Raw genomic sequence first — 6,652 nt, forward strand, 5'->3', positions numbered from 1 at the left:
AATCCAAATTTTCCCTGTGAATCAATTATTGTGGGCTATCTCCCAGGTCTCGGGGCTTAAAACAAGGTTTATTTCTCAGTCACGTGGAATGCCCATCCCAAGGTGCCCGGGGAACTCTGCTGTGTGCCGTCTTCACTGAGGGAGTCTGAGAGAGACATCATATCCAGGTTTCTGCAGTTGCCAAATTCAGGAGGAAGGGAATGTGGCAGGTGTCACACTGGGTCTTAAAGCTTCCTCCCAAATGTCATGGACCTCCCTTCTGTTCACAGTTCAATGGTCAGAGCAAATCACAGGGTCCTACCTAACCTCAAGGGGGCAGGGGAACTGCAACCATACCAGGTGCTTGGGAAGAAAACTGGAAATAGTTGGTGACTAGCTCTGGTGACTTTCGAGCCATTAAGAGTCCTTAAATCATTCATAAAGGCTAGTATACAAACATACAGTCTTTCATTAAGTCCAACACTGCAAGTTTTTCTCTAGTATTGGAAAAATCATTGCTATGGAGGTAAGTAGCAAGCATTTGGCCATCACATCGTAGAAAGAAAACACATGGTCTTCAAAAGTAGGACCATGCTCAGAGTAATGAGATTCTCACACGGTGGAAGGTATGTATATAGGAATGGAGGCCCAAGAGAATGGTAGGTTCTCTTCACACACCAGAGCTACTCACATACTGAACAGAATGGCTTAGATTAATTGGATTTTTCTCTCTCATTCTTTTTGGGGGTGAAAGGAGGCAAGCATTTTAGTTTAAATAAATAGAATAGATGTGATACACCACAATCCTTTTTTTATGAATGTCAGCAATTTCTTTAAACTACTGGTGAAAATGGACATTTCATTTTAAAATACACTTTTCCTTCTTCTCCAGGAGTCACGTGTATATCACATCACATCTATATTCAAAATGTTATTAAAATTTCATTTACAGAAAATAAATATGCTTGTCAGTAAATTTCTGGGCTGCCATTTTGGTTTAAGATAACAAAGAGAAAAAAAAAAAAAGATAGCAAAGAGCCACAAATCACACCTCAGGTAAATGTAGCTCTTTAGTATGGACACAATTTGGTTGGCAAACATTGTAGTTTAAATAAATGGAATAGACGTGATACACCACAATCCTTTTTTTATGAATGTCAGCAATTTCTTTAAACTACTGGTGAAAATGGACATTTCATTTTAAAATACACTTTTCCTTCTTCCCCAGGAGTCACGTGTATATCACATCACATCCATATTCAAATGCTATTAAAATTTCATTTACAGAAAATAAATATGCTTATATTTATTATATGGGCTGCCATTTTGGTTTAAGATAGCAAAGAGCCACAAATCACACCTAAGGTAAACGTAGCTCTTTAGTATGGACACAATTTGGTTGGTTCTTCGAAATAGGGCACAGCCAGAGAGAAACTTGACTGCTTGCTCAGGGAGTATGATCCCCATGTTCTAATTTCTTACCTTCTCTTCTGGAGCAGAAGTGTTTAATTCATCCATTGTCATTGTGACGGTGGAATGTTGCTTTTACTTACCACTGCAAAAAAATATATATATAATTATTATATATTACATACATATCACCTATCATTATATGTAATTATTATAATTAATAATTATTATAGTCATTAATTATTATTAATATTATTTGGGGGGTGAGAATGGAAGGGATAATGGACTCAGGCTTACAAGACACGAGTTCTGATCTCCATGTAGTCACTAAAGAGTTGAGTAAACGTGGCCAAGTCCCTTTGCAATTTGGAAGTTATTTTGGCATATTTAAAATTAGGGGTTTGGATGAGATCACTTCTCAACTTTTGAACTCTGAAATTTACCTGTCAGCCAGGGAAGTCATCACGTATGTATATATATCATGTATGCGTACATACTTACATTGAAGTGAAAATGTCACATGACATAGAAGCACACGAAGCCATTACCACGTGCAAGAACTATAGCACCACCAGCAATTTCCCTTGACCTTGGTGCTCCTCCCTATTCCCAGAGGAAACTGCTCCTAGGAATTTTGTTTATCATTTCCCTGCTTTTAAAAAATGGTTTTATCTCCCAAGTATGCGTGCCTACACAAGCTTTGCTTATTTTGAGCCTTATTAAGAGGACTACATGTAGGCTTTTTGAGCGTGTGTCTTTGTTACCTAACATTGGGTTTCTGAGTTCATCCATGTTCTTGCAAGTAGCTGTGGTTCATTCGTTGTCACCGCTGTATAGTAACATGGTATGGAAATCATGCCACATTTCGTTATTCATTTTCCTGCCAGTGGACATTTGCCTCATTTCCAGTTGTTTTTCTGTGTTTGCTGCTATGAGTGTTCTTGTATGTGTCTCCTTGATGTATAACCTAGGAGACTTTACATATGTGCTCCTAGATACAATAAAAAAGACGTGTTTGTGTGTGTGTGTGACTATTCAAGTTTTTATGTGTCCATGGCTCCATCGATGGGCCTACGCATGGGACCCCCTGATAATCCACCTACTGCTGGCTGTTTAACGAAGCCCATGTCTCTAGCAGGAATATCGAGGCAAGGGAAACCAGAACATTTTTAGGAGGGGAATTTAAATTGGAAGCTGAAGGTTTCTTTCCTCAGACTCACAGGACATGGCCTTTGAACCCAGCTCTGCTGGTAGCTAGACAGGACCCACCGGGCCTTTCCCCTCCTCTTTACACATAATGCCCTCGGCCCCCCAAGCTCCACCTGATGTTCGCAGGCTGTTTGCTATGTTTGCTATGATGTGAACGGTTGTTTGACAGAAGATACGGGAAGTCACAAGAACACTCTCCGCCTACTCCGGGAACCACTGGCAGCCAGTTAGTGACATGCTTTGGTCCCACGATGGAGGCGTGCGGCACCATAAAGGGCAGCATGTCTGAAAAGGGCAGGTTATGTGGCTGCCACCTGAGGCACTGAAATTTCTGGGCACCTCTGCTTCCAGACACAGTGACATAAACAGGAAGCCAGGACTCTGCTTCAAAGAGCCACAGGTGACAGAAGGTTCAGGCACCTCTAGGGAAGCTTTCATGAGGACAGGAAGGCCTGGGTGGAGATGCCCACACATTTGACGTGGGCTGCGCAAGAACAGAAGCATGTGGGGTCCCTGGAAAAAATGCAAATTTTATAGCTCAATACTTTTCTTCCCGTTAGTTTTTAAAGTTTAGTTCATTCATCTCCTAATGAGACAGCAAGAGGCAATAGTTAATTCCCATGTCATTGTAAGAAAGACTGAGCCACAGAGTCAAGCTCAAATTCTGGAGTGTTGGTTGGGTCCGTGTCGCTTGTTCAAAAAGAGTACAAAGAGCATAAAACCCTCCAACGTGAATACTGTCCTTGCTGTCAAACATTTAAAAGCACCAACTCAGAAATGCTCATGAATTCTGTAGATCAGACAAAAAAAAAAAAAATCATTACTGTATCTTCTTTCCCCCTCCCCTCTACCCGTGTGCTCTCTTTACCAGGCCAGGGTGAATACACAAAACCCCAAGATCTATTTCGGCCAGTGATTTGGGGTAATCAGACGTTAGCCTTCCAAACGTTGTCTGGAAAACTCTAGTGGCCTCCAGTTAAGGAAAAAAAGGCAAATATAGAACTGCAGTCATCTGTGGTAGACTCCTTTTGTTACAATGACCTGGTTCTCCTGGAATTCTCTAACAGCCTCTATCACTTCTCAGATGTTTTCCAGGCTTGGATAACATAGTGTTCACGGAGGGAGGGGCCCTGAAATGTCCACATTGCTTTCATCTGAGTGAAAAGTTCAGCTGGAACGCACTGTCCCTTGTCCAGTTGCTCCCTTCCTCATCCCAGACCTTCCCCTCATCTTGGTGAAGAGGACAGAGATCATGCCAGACTGTAAGGCCAGAAAGGACCTCAGAGGGTGGATATCTGAAGGATAGCCATGCCTTTTGCAGATGAGGAAAATGGCACCCTAATACAAAATGAACTCGAGGTAACGCAATGGCAGCCCAAGGTTAAATCCTGGGTCTGTAGCTCTCCTAGCTACGGGCCACGGACTGTTTATGTAGCCTCCCTTTCTTCATCTGTGGAATGGGGCCAATCATGCCTATGATACAGGCGATCAGATGAAAGGACATCCACAAAGTAGTTATCGTTGAGGCATCAATGTTAGCTATCACCACCACCATCACCATCATCATCATCACTATCATCATCATCATCATCATCACTATTGCCACCCTTTGTGTTATCAATAGCCGCGTCTTAGTGACTAAGCTGGAGGAAGTCATGCTTCCTCTTTCCCAATTTGGCCCCTCTTCCCACCACATCACATGGACACAAGCGTTTAACCCAGATCACGAGCCTGTGCTATCTGATGTTCCAGATGACCCTCTAATACTTTCTTCTATTGCTTATCAAAGCCGTGATTCTTGACAGCGAGGAAACACTAGATTTTTTTCAGGGAAAGGAAGTGAGTCTCAGCCTGGCTAAAGAGGCCTAGCCCTGGGATGGGAGCCCGAGTTGGCTCTTCCAATGGGAAGCAGGACATCCAGGAATGAATCAATTTTTTTCTTTGCTAGAGAAGCCCCTCGGGGAGTCCCTAGCTTACAGCATTGCATAGGCTAATAGAGCCTAGTGTCATGGGAAAGGCCATTTCTGTGGAATGTGCCCAACCCAGCAGGGCCCTACAGAACTCCCTTGGCTGGGTCTATTCTCAGCAGCTTTCTTCCCGTCATCCCTTTCTCCTTTGCCTTGTCTTCTTTCACAAATGATGTTTGCTTTCTCCCCCAACAGTTTCAAGAACACAACTTGGAAGAAACCTTTTGGAGCTTTCTGGTTTGGAGAGCTCATCCGTCACCGTGCTAGAATCACCTCAGGATGGTGTCCCTCTACGCTTTCCAGCAGCTTTGAGGCATGGCCCCATCTCGGGAGCCTGCTATTTATGATTAATAGTAGCTATTTTCTTAGGTCGAATCCCTAGAAACAGAACCTGAGACAAGATTCAAATTCACATGATTTTTTTTTGAGGGAGTACTTTTCACTAAATCTTAAAGAATTGAGGGGAATGGGATAAGGAAGAGAAAGAGCTGAACAAGAAGACAATCTCAGGGAAAATTCTAGTTGTCCTTGAAGGAGGAAGACCTGTCTTTGAGCACCCATATCCCTCAGTCATTGGCTGTGGAGTACTCGTGGCAGGGAGAGTAGTCTCCAGGATAAGACAGCTCCCCTCTGCTGAGAACCATCCTCTAGACAGAGTTGCAGCTGTGGGTTGTTAGTTGTCAACACAGCAGTTAGGGGATGGATGCACCAACCTGAGAAGCGGATCTGAACAGAGGACGAACAGCATCAGCTAAAGCCTTCATTCCATGCCTGCCTACCATGTAGCAGGCTCTTGTGTACATTAGCTTGCATCATTCTCAACAATTCTGTGAGGTGGGGGTCATCATCATCCCCCCCCCCACCGATTTTACAGACAACGCAATTGGTGTTCAGAAACATACACACCAAAGAAAAAGCTGTCCCGGAGGTCTTTCTAGTTTCAATACCTTCCATTATACTGGCTCTCTTTGCCCAAGTAACCCAGCAGAGTATATTGCTACGTTATCAATATTTTATGATATTTGAACCTGTGTTTTAATATAATACTCCTTGATGGCTAATCCTGGAGCCCGATTATGCATTCAAACAAAATTGGTCATACTTGTCCCCCTATGTGGTCCTGCATCACCTACTTATTTGCCTGCTGGAGTCGTGAAACCCATGCTTGATAAATAGGAGATCTCTAAGGATGCCTGCAGCCCCAAGGTGCACCTATAATAGCTGGCCCAGCTGGTCAGAATGGATTATTCTCTTCGTTAAAATATTTGCAAATATTTGCAAATATTTGTCAGCAGGACAATGAGTGTCATCTTGAATGTCAAGAGGGAGGGAGTGTGCTCTCTAGGAAGGGATCACAACTGATTATCAATGACTGCAAAGAAACAGGGAAGAGGGAGGGATTCCTGTTTGTCTTTTGTCTGACATCTCAATTGCATCAGTCGGGATGAGCGGTAGGGCAATGGTGTCCGCAAGGTGAGCTTATTGGCTCATAGCACAGTTAGTTCTATCACGGGTCTAGCAGAGATCACTCTGTTCATTGTACTTCCCCAGGACCCCTAGATGATAAACCAGCTACTCCCTTAAATAGGTTTGTTGCCATGCCAGAGGGAAAGAGAGTTCTAGGGAGGCCCTCACAGTTAAGTGTCACCTCAGCTCACAACCCATTGACCAGGACCAGCCACATAGTCCCATGCAGCTTCAAGGGAGAATGAAATGCAATCCCACCTCCTTTCTCGGGTTGGAGGAGATCCAGAAACATCTGTGCCAATAAATTACCATAGTCCACTTCTCTGGTCACCTAGTATTTGGTGCACTCTGTCTTACAAATGCAAAATGTACTCAGACCTCCTCTCCAAAGGGGGCTACACAAAGTCTCATTCATCCATGGCATCAAACTCGAAGTCTGGGATCTCAGAGGGCCACATGGAAGTTTTGATATGTGGTTCGGATGAGGCTCCTGTTGGCTCAGAAATCGGTGCGAGCAAATTGCAAGTTCTCTGCAGCACCCACCCCCCTCCACCCTTCTGCACACAGACATGCTCCAGTGGGAGAATAGGGACACTTTAATCACCATACATTCTCCCATC

The sequence above is a fragment of the Vulpes lagopus genome, chromosome 11 (assembly GCF_018345385.1).
Source record: "Vulpes lagopus strain Blue_001 chromosome 11, ASM1834538v1, whole genome shotgun sequence".
NCBI lineage: Eukaryota > Metazoa > Chordata > Mammalia > Carnivora > Canidae > Vulpes > Vulpes lagopus.